Source organism: Brassica napus, chromosome C9, assembly GCF_020379485.1.
Source record: "Brassica napus cultivar Da-Ae chromosome C9, Da-Ae, whole genome shotgun sequence".
Taxonomy (NCBI): Eukaryota; Viridiplantae; Streptophyta; class Magnoliopsida; order Brassicales; family Brassicaceae; genus Brassica; species Brassica napus.
In genome coordinates, this window is record NC_063452.1 from 16,803,614 (window position 1) to 16,825,129 (window position 21,516).

General features: G+C 30.8%; 1 long non-coding RNA gene and 1 pseudogene across 1 annotated transcript; one reads left to right on the forward strand and one right to left on the reverse strand.

Annotated features, from left to right (window-relative positions):
• The first annotated feature begins 217 nt into the window (after positions 1 to 217).
• LOC125593463 lies at positions 218 to 3,200 on the forward strand (annotated as a pseudogene).
• A 12,914-nt stretch (positions 3,201 to 16,114) lies between these two features.
• Positions 16,115 to 19,131, reverse strand: LOC125593464. The gene is made up of 2 exons (XR_007329366.1): positions 16,700 to 19,131; positions 16,115 to 16,505 (listed from the first exon to the last, which is right to left on the reverse strand). It is a non-coding gene; the product is annotated as an uncharacterized LOC125593464 (long non-coding RNA).
• Between the last annotated feature and the right edge of the window lie 2,385 nt (positions 19,132 to 21,516).

Genomic DNA, 21,516 nt, shown 5'->3' on the forward strand with positions numbered 1-21,516 from the left:
AACTTGTCTTTAAAATCTGAACAACACGTTTAAACAATCAACAACTAAAATCATTCTCCTTTGCTATCTTATGGATTCATATAGTCAATCTTCTAGCTTTTTAGACCTTTTAAACAATTAACAACCAAACACTCAACCTAGTATACAAATCTCTGCCTCGAATGTGTGTGTCTTCGGTACACAATTGGGTGAAGATGCTAACGTTGAAGCTCACACTATGGACGACCGTAAGGAGAGACGGAAATGGACACCAGCAGAAGACATTGTGTTGATCAGTGCTTGGTTGAACACCTCCAAAGACCATGTTGTGGGGAATGAGCAAAAAGCAATTGCGTTTTGGAAACGCATTGCAGCTTATTTTGCAGCAAGTCCAAAGCTTGCTGGTTTACAAAAGAGAGAGTCGGCTCACTGCAAACAAAGGTGGAGGAAGATTAACGAGGGTGTATGTAAGTTTGTAGGGTGTTATGAGGCTGCAACGAAAGAGAAATCAAGTGGGCAGAGTGAAAATGATGTTATGAAAATGGCGCATGAAATGTTCTACAATGATTACAAGGTGAAGTTCACACTGGAGCATGCATGGTTGGAGCTTCGCCATGATCATAAATGGTGTGGAGCTTCTTCAACTAAAGGATAAAGTGCAGTCAAAAAGAAGGAAGTTAGATGACCAATCCGCACAGTCATCAACCTCTGTTCCAGTAAGCCATGGAGAGGATAAAGCAATGGCTCGGCCTATTGGTGTTAAAGCCGCAAAGGGCAAAGGTAAAAGGACTATGGAAGAGGAAGGGAATCCGCTTATGGAGTTTCAGAGTATGTGGGAGATAAGGCAAAAGGACTTTGCTTTGAAGGAGAAGCTTAACAAGCAAAAATTGCTTGACATCCTCATTGCCAAGACAGAGCCACTTAGTGAACTTGAAATTGGTTTGAAAAATAAGCTTATTAATGACATGTTGGCTAATTAGTTTCTTTGTATCTTCGTTTGAGTTTGTTTCATGTCTGAGTTTTAATTTGTTTTAAGATTTCGTTATGCTTTTGTGTCTGAGTTTGTCTTCTTTGAGTATGTAACATTGTCGTCTTCCTTAATTAATGGTTAAAGAAATGTTAAAACAAATGCTTTGTTGATTCGGTTTATATTTTTAGTGGGTGTAAATGACCAATGTATCAAGTAAAGACTAATTAATTCTGATTTTTTTCAGGTCATATGCTTCACTGGAGATGAGGGATTCGTATGTGTGGGTTAAGATCGTTTCACCGCTTTGATTCAGATACCTGGTTGTTTGTATGGTCTTTTGTTTCATGATCGTTTCACTATGGTCTTCTGTATACGATGGTCTTCTGTTTCATGATCGTTTCACTCCTTATGTCACTTGTTTATTGTATCTTCTTGCTTGGTAAAAACATGTGGAGTTGGACGAAACAGAGATAACATGTGACACAAGAAGACATGAGATTAATTTGCTTTTGTGTCTGAGTTATATGTTCAGTTTCTTTGCTTTTGCTTATTCTATCATCTTGCTTTTGCAGAGTACATGTGACATAAGAAGACAACAGCCAATCCCGAGATCTCGTGTTGATGTGTGGGTTGAGATTCACCGCTTTGATTCAGGTACAATGTGTCTCTTTATTGTAGTGTGTATATTGCTTGCTTTTCATAGATGTCTTTATACGTTATGGTGTGGCTTTTCAGGTGGAACCAATACAAAAAGAAGAGACAGAGCATGTGACACTAAAAAACAGAGCTATGTGATCAGTTTTCTCGTGAGTGCTCAGTACCAGGTGACACAAAAAAACACCAAAAGTAAACGAAGAGGACAAGAAGGAACAGAGCCATTACATGTGAACAAGAAGATTGTTTTCTTTTTTTCTCTATAAGTATAAAATTTTCATATCAGAGCCATTAATTGTGATCGTATCATTTCTCTTTACAATTTCACTAAGAAGAACAAGTGCTGAGTTATTTTGTTTCTCTTACCATTTCCTTATTAAAGATCTTGTTCCTTCTTGTGTTTCTCTTACCATTTCACCAAAAAATTGTCTTAAATTTTGTTTCTCTTACCATTTCACTGAAAACTTTGTTTCTCTTAATATTTCTCAATTCAAAATTTCTCTTCAAAATGGCTTCTTCTTCTTCTTATAATATTGAAGACATGATGGATGAAAAATTTGATCAAATTTTCGATCAACAATTCGAAACACTTTTCATTCATAATGATGATCATCAAGAAGCATCAAGGTCAAAAAAGAAACGAGCCTACATTGAAAGACAACGAGAACAAGGACACATGCAGTTATGGAACGATTATTTTGGTGAAGATGCAACATATCCTTCTCACATGTTTCGACGCCGTTTTAGAATGAACAAGACCTTGTTCATGTGTATCGTTGATCGACTCTCCGCTGAAATTCCATACTTTCAACAAAGAAGAGATGCTACTGGAAGGTTCGGTCACTCTCCATTACAAAAGGCAACAACAGAAATTCGTATGATGGCATACGGTTGCCCAGCTGATGTGGTCGACAAATACCTCCGACTTGGTGAGACCACCGCGCTTTTATGCTTGGAACATTTTGTTCAAGGAATCATAAATTTATTTGGAGATGAGTATCTAAGAATACCCACGCAAAAAGATCTTCAACGACTACTCGATATTGGAGAGATATGCGGATTTCCTCGGATGATAGGAAGCATTGATTGTATGCATTAGGAGTGGAAGAATTGTTCAACCGCATGGAAAGGTCAATAAACACGTGGATCTGAAAAGCCAACAATTGTTTTAGAGGCTATGGCATGCGTTTTTTGGACCTCTAATCCATTAAACGATATCAATATTCTTGATCGATCACCAATTTTTGATGATATGTTACAAGGTCGAGCTCCAAAAGAGAATTACATTGTCAACGGACACGAGTACCATTTGGCTTACTATCTCACAGATGGTATTTATCCAAAATGAACTACTTTTGTCCAATCTATTTCACTTCCACAATGTCCGAAAGCATCCTTATTTGCTACACATCAAGAAGCTGTACGGAAAGATGTCGAGCGTGCTTTTGGGGTCTTGCAAGCTCGATTTACCATAGTAAAAAATCCAGCTCTTTTGTGGGATAAAATAAAAATTGGAAAGATAATGAGAGCTTGTATCATTCTGCATAATATGATAGTAGAAGACGAACGAGATGGATACACTCAGTTTGATGTATCAGTTTTCGCACAACCGGAATCGAACCGAAGTTCACAAGTGGATTTCACGTATTCTACAAATATGCCTTCAAATGTTGGCAAAATGATGAGCATTCGGAATCGAGTTCGTGATAAAACAATACATCAACAATTGAAAGCTGATTTGGTTGAGAATATATATCAAACATTTGGAACAAATCAAGATTTCAACTAATCGCCTTTTTCTCGTTTACGATTTCTATTTGTATTTTTAATATGCTTTTATATCATTTTTATTGAAATTTTTATGTATGATTTTCTTTCTTTCAAATCATTCAACTTAAAAAAAACAAAATTTAAGAACCTCGATAAGGTTCTTCCATTGGAGGATGAGAAAATTAATTAGACTAACAAAGATTCTTAAGTTTTCAAATCACAAAATTAACTACTAATTTATTCATTATAACCCATTAGGGCCTCTAACCAATGTACTTGCTCTTAGAATCCCACAATTACGCACAAATATAATAGAGAAATGGCCTTAGATAGCACTAAACCAACATTTTCTTCCCTATCTAGACCTCAAGGTCCAATGTCACAAAAATGTTTCATTAAAAAATGGCAAATGACCATACTACCCCATTGTTATATAATCTAAATTATATAATAATAATAATAAAACATTTCGTCGAGTTGTGTCGTCGTCTCCATTATTGTCTTTACCATCGTCTCCGTCATCATCTCCGCCGTCATTTCCGCGTCGTTTCCGTCGTCTCCGTTGTCTCTGCATCGTCTTTGTCGTTGTCTCCTCATCGTCTCCGTCGTCTCCGCATCGTCTCCATCGTTGTCTCCGCGTCGTCTCAGTCGTCTCAATCGTCACAGAATCTCATCGTCCTTCAATTTCGTGTCTCAGCATCTATGTATCTTCAGGGTATCATCATTCAATTATAAATTGATGATTAATTAGTTCCAATTCAGTGTTTAATGTCGATGATATATCAGATCTCTCTGATTTTGTAGTTCAGTTTGATTTGATATGTTGTTGTGATTGAAATTGATTCATATCCTATTATTGTCGTCATCTTCACCTTCGTGTTGAAATTGAAAATTGTTGAGTCATATTTTCGTTGAATCTCTTCATTTTCAACTGGTTATGTGTTTTCTCTTGTTGTTTAATAACACTCATCAGTCAAAGAAACGAGGTCTTCGTTGGAGGAGAAGGAGGAGAAGATGCTTCAGATCTTTTACGATTCTCAAAACTTCTTCCTCGTGAGTTTTTGTTAATTTTTCAAACGCCTATTAGAGTAGTAACGTAACTTATGGATTCACTAAATTTGTGTGTAAGGGTATTAAAATCTTTTAGCCTATTAATGAATGCTATATTTGTGATTTTTAGCTTGGTGTGCTATTTTTTGGATGAAAACTTAAAAAAAAAACTATTTAAGAATTGCCCTATATTAATATATACACACACATAAATATACTTTTAGATAGTTTGGGATAGATTTTTACTTTTTTTTTTATATCGGGAACTAATGCTTTTTACTGAGCTCCATAGAAAAGGTCATCTGATTATTTTAAATTTTTTTGTGACACATATTTTGGCTATAAAGCCGGAATTCTCTCCCCTTTGAATGGCTAAAAATCGCTCGTAACTTTGGACATAAATTCTTTTTTTTTTGAAAAAAAACATTGGACATAAATTCTTCAAAAGCAATTCTAGTGTTGCGACCTCGTCGCTAAGCTAATCTTCTTCTTTTTTTGGGTAAAAAGCTAAGCTAATATTTTCATAGGAGTGCCTCTAAGAAAAAAAAAATCTCAAACATTTGTTTCGGAGTATAGCAGATGAATATATCTATGAGGAAAGAACTTTTCTGCAGTAGCGTAACTTTGTCTCATAATATATATATAGTATATTTACAAATAATCTTTTTTTTTATAAATCTAATGGAATATGTAATTCATGACGTAGTTGGCACACACGTGTCCGTATACTATCTATACTACTAAAAGAGAAATACAAAAATAACATACCCCTTAATTTTGTAACTTATTTACAATGGCATGCCACTGAAGTTATTAATTAACTTACTTTTAATGATTCTTTGTCTTTTCTTCTTTAATTAATGTATTTTCAAAATCAAATTCTAACAAAAAATTTATGGCAACAATAATTAATAAACCTAGGTTTTTGTATTCTTTGTCTTTTACTATTATTTTATATATGTGTGTTTGGAAATTATTAATTTCATATATAAATTTCATAATTAAATACATACATTACACAGTAACTATTTTGCTAATTCGAAAAATACATGATATATAGTATATACAAAACTTTTACTATTATCATAAAATTTTAATCCATAAATAGTATATACAAAAAATTATTACATATTATCATAAAATTTTGATCCATAAAAAAAAATAAAAATACATTTGTTCGGATATACATTTGTTCGGATATACATGTCATATTCTAAAAATATTGATCACACAATTGATGGTTTACATGATAAGATAAAATTACTCAATATAAACAATAAAATTATTGTGTTTTGAAATGTCATATTAAACAATTATTGTTTTAAAATATATTTTATAACTAATACAAATAAAAATTTATTTATAAAAAATAAAAATAAACACCTACGCGGACGCGCGGGTCAAGCTCTAGTATTTTATTAAATGCTTACATATTGTACTTGTATACTATATTTCAAGTATTTAATTTTTGTTTCAAAAATGTTAGTTTGTGTGTTTAAATTATTTCGTTTACAAAAGTGCATGTTTTTATTAAAGTTTCCTCTTCTGGTCTTCAAATTGACAAATTCTATAAAAGAATTCCATGACTTGTTTTACCAGCCAGAATAAGAAAGTAGTGTTTTCATGGTGCGACTGTGACATGTGAAGGGGCCAAAGCTCTTTTTTTTTTTTTTAAGTGGGAAAAGCCAAAAAATAAAATGGAGTTTGGAAAACATTGCTATTGTATTGATATAGGGATTTTGCCAAAAAAGAACAAAAATATTTACCTATTGTCCTCTTAGAATCATTTTAGAGTTTCTTGTCCACTTAAAATAAATATTAATGTTAACCCTATTTTAACCCTCTTAACTATACAATTATTTTTTTTTCTGAAAAAAATAATTTAAAACAAATTTTTGTTACTTTTAACATTTATTTAAAGGAAAGGAGGTAAAAATCGGTAAATCCAACCCTAGCTCTTATTTTCTTTCTCATCGATTACAAGCACAAAGTCGGCATGACATATTGCTGATTAGAAATCTTGTTGTGTACTTTGTAGTTGCTGATTAAGGGTTTTGTGTATCAAGATTCAAGAAGCTGAACAAACGAGTAATTTCCTTCAAGATTGGTGTACCTGTGATTCTTTCTCTGTGTTTTGGTTAATCATATTCAATTGAATGTCTAATAAAGACGGTTGCATTATATCTCTTATTTATGAGAAGTGTGTGAAGTTGCTTAGATGACTGGTTTCTCTAACGTTGGTAGCTTGTTGTGTTTCAAACGAATGTGCAACGGTTTAACAAGAGGTTCAAGAGGATGGAAACTGTTGCGAGAGATTAATATTCAATTGATACCAGCAATAACTATTGATATTGAACCTTTAATTAAATCCTACGAAATAAGAATCAGTGAGAAGAAGAAAGAACAAAGAAGAAGCACAAGAAACAAAGGTGCAAAAGAAAAGAAGGAGACTTCGAGAGCAAGAAACAGAGGAAAATGAAGAAGAAGAAAAACCAACGTGGATCCACAAGAAGTCAACGTTGAACCTTCGACTACATTTCTACGTGTCCCTCTTATCATATTTGTTACTTGTTCTAGTGGAACCCATTTGGATAAACAATTCCTAGGCTCTTTCACAATCTTCTCCTCACCACAAGTCAGATTTAGTAAATCCTTCTCATCTATAGACTTGTCAGCAAGATTCAGATTTACATTACCTTCACAATATCTCGGACGTCTTAAAAGTGATAATCTTTTACTGCTGAATATCTGTCCACTTTAGAAACTTTACAAGCAAAAATGTAACGACCCGATTTCTAGCCTAGTCATTTCGGCCTAGCAAAGCCCATTAGCCGTGGACAGTCGGAGCGCTACAAAAAGATTCTCAAACTGTTTATGGTGTTATACTCTGTTAAAAACCATGAATAATTATGTTTAAAAGCTATTGTGTGATTTAACAATTGGAGTAGCTAAAAATATGAAAAGACAACATGTTCATTCTCAACTTCTCCTTCTGATTATTAATACCACATAACATGATACATTCTCAACTTCTTCTTTTCTGAGATTGACAATAGAAATGAAAAAATAAGATTAAAAGAAAACTTTGAGGAAGAAGAAGAATGTTGATTTTTGACAAATTTTTGACAAATGAATTTACAAAGGAAATAAAAAGATCTAAAAAATTTCCAAATATTTTCTAATGTTTATAGCTAGATTTTCGGATATTAGTTACAAATTTAGTAGAAATCACATCCTACATTACTTATAAAATAGTTGAAAGCGTAAAAATTGTATACTGCCGGAAATAGATGAGAGTTTGGATGAAAGAATATAAGTTCTGAAAATGTAGATATATGTTTAATATTTGGACATTTTAATCTGCTACATTTCAGAATATAGAAATAATGTAGGATTCAATATTCTATCTCTGTAGATTGATATATATTTGGTATATTACGTCTTCTAAGTCTAGTAGATTATTATGTTTGCAGTAAATTCTCAATTCAAAATCTTCGTAACAGTTTTTAACCAATTTTGAAATTGTTCTTGTCAAAATAATTTCATCACAAAAATATTATTCTTAAGTGTATATGCATGTTATTATCATGTTTTGTATTTTTTCATATTTTTGGCTTCTCATTATATTGATATGATTTTTTATGTGAATGTAAGGATAGTCAATATCCAGAAGTGATAAAAATTGATTTTGCTCTAAAGGGACAGTAGGTGAATTTAATTGTTTTTTTTGGGAAAATTCCCATTGATATATAGGATTACGTAATTACATGGAGTATATATGTTGGTATAGCAGTGAAATTTGATTTTACCATCGTCAATTTGCCATTTCTGGATGCGAACTCTGTGGACCGATTTAAGGTTAATTGTCTAACTCTGCCTACTTTAACTGTGAAGAGATCTTCCCTTCTTCCAAAATTATCATGTAATCTCAGATACTTAGCTGAACCTACTTCTTTTGATATATCCAAGATTTTTTGTTTTTACTTTTTCTCTTGTTTCTCCTGGTATATTTGTAGAGAAGGTGATTGATGATTTCTCATTGTTGATTTTATGTCTTGAAGCTTTTTACGAATTCCAAGACAATGCTTTTCAACTTACTACAACTAGGTTTAGACGCATGGCAGAAAATATGATGTCATCTAAAAAAAGTTTTGTTTTGAACAGAATTATAAGTTAGTTTTGTGTTTGACCAAGAATGACAAAACAAATATTAGAAAAAGAGGTAGTTTTAGGTTTGACCAAGAATTACAGGTTAGTTTGAAAGAAGATATTATACAATATTCTTTTTAGCTTTCACATATAAATTATAAAGAATTTTAAAACTGTTATGAACTATTTTATGGATGTCCATATAGGTCCATAAACCCATGTTCTAGAGTTTCTAAACTCTAATATTATATATATATATGTATTGTTGTCTACCGAAAGAATAACCAATTCTTTATTTCTCTTCATTCACAACAAGTTATCAGTAAGAAACCCTAGCCGCCAGCAAAATCCGAAACCTAGTTACTTAAACAAAACCAACCCGTGTCTTTGTTCTCCAACTTCTCTGATGTTTCCGACTTTGATTTGTTTCAAATCTAGCCAATGATTTTTCCTTCGTTACTTATCATCAATCATCAAGCCATGCTAACGAGAGATATGTCTTTCGATTGAAACCCAGATCTCTACAACAATCTACTCAATCTCATCCTCCATCGTGGCATCTCTAACCTTCCTTCTTTCTTGTTGATCATGATAAGTATTCTATAATTATAATATCTCACGCTTGTGTCATTGGTTTAGAGTGGCTTAAATAATTTCATTGGAATCCCATAGCTTTTAATACTATTGTTCTTTACGGTATTACATGTTTTTATGTTATTCCATTTCATATATGCCAAGACATGTGTTAATCAATAGATTGTGATTCCTAAACAATTAATTGCTCGTTTAGTTATGGTTTAACATCACAAAGTCATCATGAGGCATCACATGCTCTACGAAAAGAGAATCATTAGTCTAGTTTGACTACCTTTTGCTATTGCTGCATGTATAATCACATTCAGATTTTAGAAGAATTCAAACACGAGCTACTATACTCTTGATGCTTTATAATTATCAATTAAGAGAATATTGAAATGAGTTTATGAGATCTTTACCATTGTTTTGTTTGGGTTATTCCTTATATTATTTATTGCATATAGGTCATGAGATTTTATACATACGATTGGGCTGTTAATGACTATTCATATAACCTGATTTAGATAATTAATGACTGTTTGTTGATGGCTTGTTTAATCAATTCATGACTTCTTGAATAATTTTTGAAATCTAATGATGTTAAGTTTTAGCCATGTTTTCATGAGCAATTGTGTGAATATTTCAGGGATAAGTCGAAAATCTTACATGAGATATTGATCTCAGATCTCCGTTGGTAGACGTTGTCCCCGTTCTTAGACATCGTCTCCGATCTCCACTTGATTTTTCCAACTAAACTGTTTTGTTTGCCAACAACTTCGCTTTGCTTCTTAATCGAACGTGATGGTGTTTTCTGACACGCCGATGAACAGAAACCGTTTCCGTTGCAAATCGTATTTCACCTTACGCAATTATTTTCTGCAATCATCCAGATAAGTAAACTGACTATAATCATGTAAACATGATTCTCTATTGCTTTCGTATTTATTTTGTTTGTGATGATAATAATTATAATAAATATGTCCATTACTTTATTGTCACATGCTTTTAAATTATATGATTTGGACGTTTAATTTGGTTATTTATTACTTGTGCGGTACTTGTGCCGTAAGGCATCTTTTAGTATCGAAAAAAAAACTTACGTTTATATATGGCATTAGACATTGACATTAGTGCATAAAAGCTCTCTTATTGTTATTGATATATGAATTTGGAATTAAAATTTTGATGTCTAACATTGACTAATTGCCATATTTATATGAGCAAATCTTAAGTTTTTCAGGATTAATTATTATCAAGGAGAAGATGTAATATGTGATTATATTTAGCTGAAAAATATGAATGGTTGGATCTCCAATCTCCGTTGCATTTCTACTTAATAAGATAAGTATTTTTTTTCTTTGCCATGCTTTATATACAAGGTTAATTAGAATTTGATTAGATAAAGTAATCTTCATGAAAGTTGACACAAGTGATTTAAACTTGTTCACTAAATTGATTGATTGATCAAATCTTGTTAAATAGCATGAAAATAAAGATATAGTCAATATAATAATTACTAAAGAAATATTATTTATTTCTAATATAATAAGATGTTTATGATAATACATATCTCTATATAGTTTAAAATAATTTTATTATTATATTTCATTGCCATTATTTTCATAAGGGTTTAAATTCAAGTACTTGATTATAAAAGATCCATAAGTTTTGGAAAATAATTCAAAGAAAGATGTAATCACTAGAATGTGATTACTTAAAGCTCATTATTTATCTTGCATCTAAAGATTACAAGACATGAAGTTTGTACTCAGAATTCAACTATGTTGGCTGTTGAGTTTAAAATAAAATCTTTCGGAAAAATACTTAATGATGCAAAGATAAGAATACATAAAGAAGTTTATACTTGGTATATTGTCTCCTTAAGACTCAGAAAAATAATGAGTTATTGATGTAAGATCATAAATCACGTCTAGTTGATTATGATCCCAATGAGCATAAAAGTGGTTATGGTCAAAGTCAAGATCTAAAGAGTTTCTTTTTAGAACTCATACTCTTACTTTAAGTTGAGAAAAAATATGGTAATAAAAAGAGATATGATTCAATCATTTAAAGATGAAAGAAAACTAGTGTGAGTACAATACAAGGTAGTATAAAGTGTATTGAATGTTCAAGAAGAGGATATACAAGATGTTCCAGAAGAGTACATAAAACTACTGCACGTAAGAATGCAATTTAAAATCCTTATTGCATCATATTCTTACAAGTCTCAAAAGTTAGAAGGATTTAAGAAAGAATACATGACCCATTTAGGGTATGTTGTTGATTCAAAAATGAGATTCATTTGAGATTGATAAACTTGTAGTAGTATCATCTCGAGGGGAAGAGTTAAAGAATCTCACATTTTATATTAAGTGAAACATCTAGAAGATTATGTTTTACTAAGCTGAAATTGATGAATCCTTCATAAAGTAAATCCATAGAAATTTGAGACAATTTGAACTGAGACACTAAAAAAAAGAAATGTTAAATTCATTTTAAATGAGAAATATTTTTCAAAAAGTATAGTCAAGAAGGTGCATGCATCTTCTTATTGTATTGTACTACACAATGATTAGAAAGTGGAGATAAATGAAATAGTAAAACAGAAGTTTACCAAAAGTGTAATGTTTGGCAAACCGGTAATGCCATCCTGATTTAGTAATATGCGAAAGATAATCATATGGAAATTCGTAGAAAAACCAGAAGATTCTTACGAATGATCTGCTATATGCTGCTTGATTACAAGACAATATATGAATATAATTTTCACCAATCAAATATATTTGGAATCTCTTTATACAATGAGATGTTTGTGGGCTTGATCACCCACTGGTAGACTGATCATCCACCATATGTTTATAATTAATGCATCGACAAGAATGTCGAATGTATCTTTGTCACAGATCTGCAGCATGATATATGCGAGACTAATTGGTAATACTGGTGAATTCATAAGCCTTTGATAATTATTTTATGCATGTGGAGACACATGATGAACATCTAGTAGCTAATGTTCATATGTGAGATGCAGCAGCATTGATTCGCAGAATGCCAAAGAGTAATTAAAAAATCTCCCCAATAAATTGGTTTTGGGCCAGGAACCAAAGATCCCCATCTAGAAAATTTAGATAAGTTGTAGTTGTTCCACCACACCGGTAAAAGATGGGACCTCAAATGAGGATATGAATATGTTGGATATGATCTCCATTGATGATAAAATCTAGAAGTTATAAAATTATTTAAAGACTCGAAAGTTAGTCTATCCAACATTAAGGGAAGAAAATAAACAACTGGAGAATGAATGAGTTGAAATCAGTGTTTTGAAAACCGGACCGACCCAATGGTTGGACCGGGTTCGACCGTGAACCGGTTATATGAGATGCGATGAAGTAATTGCACAAGGGTTATCACAAAGACCTATAATTGATTATAAAGAAACAAATCATCATGTGGTGGAAGCATCAAATTTCAAGTTTATTTAGTCTGACAAGAATTAAAAGCCATTGGAAGATGACAATTATGTGAAAGATCCAAGAGGATGTAAATTTTAAGAAGCAGTAAACCACATAAGGACTTGGGCTGCGAGAAACAATAAGTGCTAGTTCTCGAGAACACTACTGGACAAAGTATGCACAAAGTAGTACGATTTATGCGAATAACATTTATTATTCCATTGCTTGTAGCAATATTCGCCCGAATTATGCACGGACCGAGATTCGCACAGATTATGCACTAATCAGATCTGATAATAAGAATTGCTAAAAATATCTAATTCGCAGATGCACGAATTCTTATTCGTAAAAAGCTCAAATTTTGCACGCATATATTGAGCATATAAAGAAAATAATTTTTGGTCATGAGTACCATAATTTTGGGAAATTTACTGATCTTTTTCATCAATGAAAGATGTGATTTCGTATGACAAAAACGATAGTCATAATTGTAACTTTTACGAGATGCAAAAGGATAACTCGTATGTATAAGTATGCATAATGTGAAGGTTCAGAAGATTGTCAATAAAAGGAAATTTAAATACAGAGTCATAATAGACCAAGATATGATATTTTGTGTGAAAGAGATACTACGGACCATAAGTCCAATGGTCTAAAAGATTATCTGACAATCAAACGAGATTATTCACTAAGGATATGCTTATAGCAATTCCTAAAAGGATGATATATATGATGAGAATACATCTCCCGAAGATGATGCTTCCAGGGGGAGAATATGATGATGTGTGTTGTACTCTTTTTCCTTATCATGGTTTTGTCCCATTAGGTTTTCCATGTCAAGGTTTTAACGAGGCAACAAAGAACACACAAATGATAGATACCTTGAGAGGAATGTTATCACTTAAGTGATAAAGAAATATCAATCTTCTAATGTATTTTTTAGACTAAGAGAAGGAGAAGAGAATGATCAAGGTCAATCATACTTGAAGAAGAATAATAGATGAACGCATTCCATTCGTGTAACAGAATCAAAGGTCAAAAGTTTTCCAATCAAAGGAGACCTTCTAGATGGAATTAAAATAGGAAATTGGTGTCAAGAGAAAGATCTTTGAGTCTATTTTCATCTTCAAATTGAATCAAGTCATTCTCCTTGAAAGAACTCGAGATATGGCTGTTTTCGTGGGACATGTACAAGATGTCTCAGAATACCAAATATCCTATGATATTCAAAATACCATCGATATTTCCATTAGACATGGATGTTAATTCGATTTCCACGTGGTTTGAAGTCATTTTGTCCTACGGTCACCAAGATATTCAAGTTTTAGTGAGGAGTGTCAAATCTGCCAGGAGAAGTAAACCGGTCCAACCCCAAGAAGAATGAGTTAATTCATCACATTAGATTGCGCCTTATCAGATATCTTAAGTTATGTTCTCATCAGGGGGAGTAGATGCGCGCTGTACTCTTTTTTTCTTCACCACGGTTTTTCCCACTAGGTTTTCTTTGTAAGGTTTTTTTAATGAGGCAGCATCTTATGCGCCTTAAGATTTTTATTTAGTATAATGGACATCCAAGGAGGAGTGTGATGAAATATTTTATGGATGTCCATATAGGCCCATAAGCCCATGTTCTAGAAGTTCTAAACCCTAGTATTGTATTCCTATATATATGTATTGTTGTCTATAGAATAAGAATAAAACTAACCGATTCTCTATTTCTCTTCATTCACAACAAAAACTAAATTATAAGGAATCTTAAAACTCTAACCAAATGAAAATATTAACTATTAACTTATTTTATAAATATTCATATAAATGCATGACTTTTACCTTTTTATATGTTATATTTGTTAGTGCAACTCCAAATTCACTAATATGTTTCACCTTTTTAAAGCAATACTAAATCATGACCCACGCGACATCGCATTTTTAAAAAACAATTGATAAAATAAATCTTATAAATTAATTGATTTTTTAATTAACTAAATGTTTTAATGCTATGAGAGATTTTAGTTGCATAATATTTTATTTATGTAGCTTAATTAACATTATTATAATTTTTTTTTGTGCAATTTATCTTGCTAATAATTTCGTTCATATTGTAATAGTTTTAAACTTGTTGTTTATAATTAGTGTTAAACATTTATCTTTAGATAATATATATTTTGAACATTTTCATAACTGTATTTGTTTTTATATTTATTGTACAATGTAGTCATATTCAATGTATCTTCAGATAATCATATATGTATAAGATATTATTTAATATAATTTTGAGTTATTAACTGTATGATATATTTTGATAAAATTCTAATTATAAAAAATTATTTGATGTCAATTTATTGATTTTATTTATATACAGTATTAAATTTAATATAAAAATTATTTAAATTTAAATAATAATATTTTATTTATAAAAATACAAATAAAATAATCCATTTGTTTGATTGATTTGATATTGATAGAAATTATTTGTAGTATCTAAACCAGCAAAACTAATTTATATTTATTTTGATTTTTTCAAAAATTATTTGAATTTTTAGTCAATTATTTGATTTATCAAATAATTAGAAAGAATATTAATAAAGGATTATTAAAAAGATAAGATCTAATATTTTATATTGTTTGGACATAATATTAATTGTTGAGGCCGAGAGTCAGGGTATTAACGTTGGAAGCTTGCCGGTCCGCTATTTGGGTATGCCTTTATCGAAATTTTGTTATCAAGTCATGATTATGAGCCTCTGATAGATAAGATCACGAGAAGGATGTTGTGCTGGTCTAATAAAAGCCTTTCTTTTGCTAGGAGGCTTCAGCTGATTAAGTCTGTGATTGCAAGCACTGTAAATTTTTGGAACTTTGCGTTTATTCTGCCTGCTAAGTGCCTCGATGCAATTAAGAAAATGCGTAGTGCTTTTATCTGGTCAGGATCACCAGCACAGAATCATAAAGCAAAGGTAAGTTGGGAAGAGGTGTGCTACCCCAAGAAAGAAGGCGGTCTTGAGGTCAGGAGATTAAAGGATTCTTCAAAGGTCTTTGCCTTGAGAGTAATAAGGCGTCTCTTTAAGCAGCCTTCTTCGCTATGGGTAAGTTGGGTAAGGCATTATTTTGCTACGTCATAGTTCTTTCTGGGATATTAGAGATAATACTCCAGGTTCATGGATATGGAGAGAACTTCTTAAACTTAGGGGTCTAGCTTATGAATTTATGAAATGAAGGTTCACAATCACTATAAGAAAAAAGGCTTTTCTTAGCGGACGGAAAACGCTATCTAACGATACGATAGCGGTTTATGAAACGCTGTATCATCGCCCGTCATAGTAGGTCAAACACATTAGATAGCGGTTTTTTGCATTGCTATCTTATTGTTATATATTATAGCGTTTTTCTGTATGCAATTAAATATTTTTTAATAGCATATCTTTAACGTTATTATTTACATTAAATTATTTATTTTAGAATTAATTATTTAAAATTTATTTATTTAAAATTTATTTATTTGTAGGTTTAATAATTAAAAACATAATAAATTATTTTTTATTAAACAATATAAATTACATTTGATAAAAGATAAGAATCGGTTTACACTTAACACTAAACCAAATGTTTTAAAAATTAAATCTAATCTAACCTAAATTTAATTAAACCTAATCAAAACCTAATCTTCTTGAGCCAGCCTCCTCACGAACTTCTCCGTTCCTCGCCGCAAGCCCCATGACCACAACCTCTTCTCACGGCCACCAACTTCTCCGTCTCCTCCTCGCTGCAAACCCCATGACCACCACTCTGCTCCGACCACCCACTTCTCCGTCCCCTCCTCGCCGCAAGCCCCATGACCACCACCTCTCTTCACGACCACCAGCTTCTCCATCGCCTCCTAGCCGCAAACCCAATGACTACCACATCTGCTAACAATCACCATTTCTTCCTCACTTTTAACGAGAACAGAAAACCAGATTTAAAAGAGAAATAGAGAGAGAGAGAGAGAGAGAGAGAGAGAGAGAGAGAGAGAGAGAGAGAGAGAGAGAGAGAGAGAGAGAGAGAGAGAGAGAGAGAGAGAGAGAGAGAGAGAGAGAGAGAGGAGAGAGAGATAGGTGACCAGTGGTGGTGAGAGAGACGGTGGCGAAAGGGGGAGATGGCGGTGGTCAAGCATCTTCAGATCCGCGGTCGCTGGGTTCTGGGTTCGACTCCACCTTCAGAATCGTGTGTGTGTGAGGAGAGTATTACAGAGAAAGGAGATGTGTGTTACATGAATCGTGTGTGTGTGTTTGAGACAGTGAGGGAGATGAAGGGAATGATACAGAGAGGAAGAGATCGATAAACTCTAGAAGAAGGAAAATGAAAAGATGAATTCTTGGCCACTGGATTACAAATAATCAATGGTCAGAAATATTAATCCAAATTTTGAAGAATGGACCAATAAGAACGAAGAAGGAAGATCACAAAAGAGTGATTTTTAGCCTTTGGATCAAAACTAATCAAAGGCCCAAAATTAAACTAATAAGAATTATCTGTTCATTTATCTATAATCATCTTTTTGTGTTTTTTTTATTTAATGGTTTTATTTTTATTTTTGAATTGTATAATGTAAATTTGAAATATTATACATAGTCTGAGATATATATTATAAAAATTATATTTTATTTAAAGTTTGAGGTTTAATGTTCTTATGATATATGTTAAAGTATGTGGTTTAGGGATTGGATTTATATTGTTAGAGTTTGATTGAAGATTTAAGGCTTGTGTTTTGAAAGTTATATATTAATATTAAAAAGAGTAAATTTCGAGTTTATGTTTACGATCTAAAGTTATAGTATGAGAATATTAGAGTTTTAAGTTGTGTTTTATAGTTTAGGGATTAAAAATTTGTTTAGGGTTTGGGGATTCAAAAAGCTAAATATAGCATTTCATTATATTCTGCTATTAAAAATAGGCTATCATAGCGTTTCCGAATATACCATTCTATCATAGCGTTTCCAAATATACAAACGTTATCTAAAATTAAGGGTATATCAACCATAGCGGAAAGACAAAAAACGCTATACTGTAGTGCTATGAAAACGATTTTTTCTTGTAATGAATGGGTCTACTACTTATTTTTGGTTTGATAATTGGATGAAGAATGGTAGGCTGATTGATGTAACATGAGCTGTTGGGACCATCTATCTAGGCCTTCCTCATAAGGCTCTAGTTAGTGAAGATGTTAATTCAGAGAGATGGTGTGTTAGAGGCAAGCGCAATAGGCGGTTTCAAGCTCTTTATAATTAGATCCTTGCAGAGCCAATTCCTGATGCAAATCTTGGTGATGATATTGTGTTGCGGAAGCATGGAGAGGATGATTACCAGGAAAAAATTGCTTCATCAAGCACATGGGAGCAGATAAGACCTCGAAGGGATAAGTTTACTGGCGAAATGTAGTGTGGTTCTCGCAAGGAGTTCCACGTTATGCATTCATCACTTGGCTGGATGTATTGAGTAGACTCTCCACAGGAGACATGATGAGGAGCTGGGTTATAATTCAGGGCTGTGGGCTGTGTGTAGAGCGGGATGAGACAAGAGATCACCTGTTTTCGCTTGTCCGTACTCATTTACGGTCTGGGAAGGATTGGTGAGAGGGTTTTTTGGAGCGAGAACAGATCCTGACTGGACACACACCCTTAATATGGTTAAGGGAAACAGACTTCACCAGCTTGACTCTATACTGATAAAGATGGTCTTTCAAATGACCATCTATCATGTGTGGAGAGAAAGAAATGCAAGAATGCATCAGATGAGCTTGACATCTACGGATCACCTTCACATGACTATAGACAAGACAATGCGAAACATGATTATGCCTCTCAAATATAGTCCTCATCATCGCAATGCAGGCTTGCTTCAAAGGTGGTTCGAGGTTACTAGATAGGGAGGAGTTTACGAGTTTCTGTCTGCTTTCTATTTTTACACTTGAGCCTATTCTTTCTAGAATCACCATTCTTTTGTAAATGTAATTTTTCATACTTTGTTTTATCAATAAATTTGAAATTTCATAAAAAATATATTAATTATTGTGTTGTTTGGAAATATAGGTACTAGTATAATATTTTTTCCATAATTACTTTATAATAGAGAACTGTATTTAATTTAAAATCTTACAACAAGAAGGTTGAGTCCAAATGAATATTTCTATTTTAATAAGAGATATGTCATTTTTAATGAAAATATAAATAAAATAATCCATTAGGTTAATTTATTTGATATTGGTAGAAATTATTTTGTAGTATCTAAACCTACAAAAATAAGTTATAATTTTTTTTCATAACTTATTTGAACATTTCGTAAATTATTTAATTTATCAAATACTTTGAAAGAAAATTAATAGAAATTTATTAAAAAGATAACACCTAATGTAATATATTGTTTAGACATAAGGTTAATTATTGTGTTGTTTGAAAATATAAAGTACAGTAAAAACTCTATAAATTAATAGTGTTGGGACTATGATATTTTATTAATTTATAGGTTTATTAATTTACAAAAAAAAAAGATTCTTAGATTTTTCTTTTTTTAGAGTATATATTTTATATAAAATATAAAATAAGTAATTTTACCGTATATACATTAATTAAGTTTTGAAATTAAACTTTCATATTATTTTACTTATATTTGTAGTGTATATGAAATATGTTATGTAGAATTTTATTGTGGCTTTAGATAGAATTTTAATAAATATTATCAAATAATATTGAACTATTAAGAAAAATAGGGATAAAATTATTTCAATATAAAAACAATACAATGTTTTGTTTGTACATATATAAAATATTAAACATAGAAATTATTATTTTATTATTTTAATGGGGCCATATATTTACACAAGGTTCCTAAAAATATATTATCTTATTATTTTATCAATTTGTGTCATATTTTAAACTGTCTAACTTGCGTCAGAAAAAAATTGTTTGTTTATAGTGCTTATTAATTTATCACGTATAAATTTATAGAGTTTTTATGGTATAGTACTGTTTTTATAATTACTCTTTAATATAATTAATTTATAATGTAGAAGTTTATTTAATATAAAATCTTACAAAAAAGGTTGGATCCAAGTGAATGTTTCTGTTTTAATAAAAGAGATTTGGATTTTTCATAAATTTTATTTGAAATTTTTAGTCAATTATATGGTTTATCAAATAATATGAAAGAAAATTAGTAAAAAGATAAAACCTAATATTTTATATTGTTTGGACATAAGATTAGTTATTGTGTTGTTTAGAAACACAAATTGTTTTATAATATTGTTTTCATAATTACTTTATAATATATAATTACATTATAATAGAGAATTGTATATAATTTAAATCTTACAAAAAAACATTTTGGTCAGGTGAATGTTTCTGTTTTAATAATAAAGAATTATCAAACTATAAATAACTTTATGAACTATATTATAAATAATTCTATAAAATAACTTTACAATTTTAAGAAGATGCTTCAAACTAAATAAGATTAAAAATAAACTAATATACCAAATAAGTATAACTGACCTAACTGAACTATTACACCTAAAATCACATATTTAATTAAAATAACAACAAAGTATAGTTTAATATATTTTATATTTACTTTTATATATAATTATTTTATTACTATGTATACCGGCGTGTGAACACCGAAAAATCACATAGTAAATTATACATTTAAAAAATATTTTCAATTATTATTTTGTTAATATATATAGTCGTGTGTGAGAAGGGAAAAATCATTTAGACTACGTACACTTGTAAAAAAGATTAAGTATCCTAATTTTCACTTTTTAATATTACATATCACTTTCTCTTTCTTCTACATATTTATTCAACAACTATATTTTTTTTTACATTTACATTAGTTTTGTTTAATACAATTCAACACCATACCCCCACAATTTTTTCACTTTTATTTTCTTTATATATGCATATTTACATATTACCAACAACAATATACAAAAAAAAAATCAAAATATTTAGTACTATCTAAATTTTAAAATATTTGTTTTTGTTTTATAATGCCCAAGTAATAAATATAAAAATATAACAACCATCATTTTGAATGTTTAAAAATTATTAGTAAACTATTTCACAAAAGATGAATTTTTTAAGTGTCCAAATCAAATGAAATAAGTTTCTATTTGTAGTCTTAAAAATAATGAATTTTAGTATAAAAATAATAAATAAATAAAAAGTTTAATATCAAATATCTGATCTCAAATAACTTAGGTGAAAAAATACCAAAACTGACTTCAACCCATTCGAAAACACCATATTTATATTTGAGGTTAAAACATTTTTGGTCCAATTCTCTCATGCCACATGTCTATTTTGTCCTTATTTTTGTTGATTCAACCAAGTTTAATCGTCCTCTTCCATATTTATTCAACTTACCATTGTAGTTTAATAAACGGGAAAATTGCCAAATATGATTCACAACTTGATTTCAAACACAAAAATTAACCCAAACTTGAATCAAATGCAAAAGTAACCTAAAAGACTATTGAAATTACAACCAACCCCTTGTGAACAAACAAAAAAATCGAATTTTTTTTACGTTTCTAACCCCCGTAAGTCGTCTGGACTAGTTTTACTTAGAAATAATTTAAAAATTTTGTAAAAAATATTTTGATAAGTGAAAAATTGAAATCATGTAATTAACATATGTTTTAAGAGATATAAATTAAGATATAACAAAAGTTAATTGTTTTCAACATAGATGAGTGAAAGTAGTGAGTCATGATATTCTTTGGTTTAGGTTTTGCCAACATATGTTGTAGTATTGTATGTGTTCTTAGGGTTAGATTTTGGAATGCATAAATGTTTTTTTTGAAAACTTTAAAATTTACCTAAGTGTTTTTATTTCTGTGTATAGTAAACACTATTTAAGTATAACTACGGGTTTATA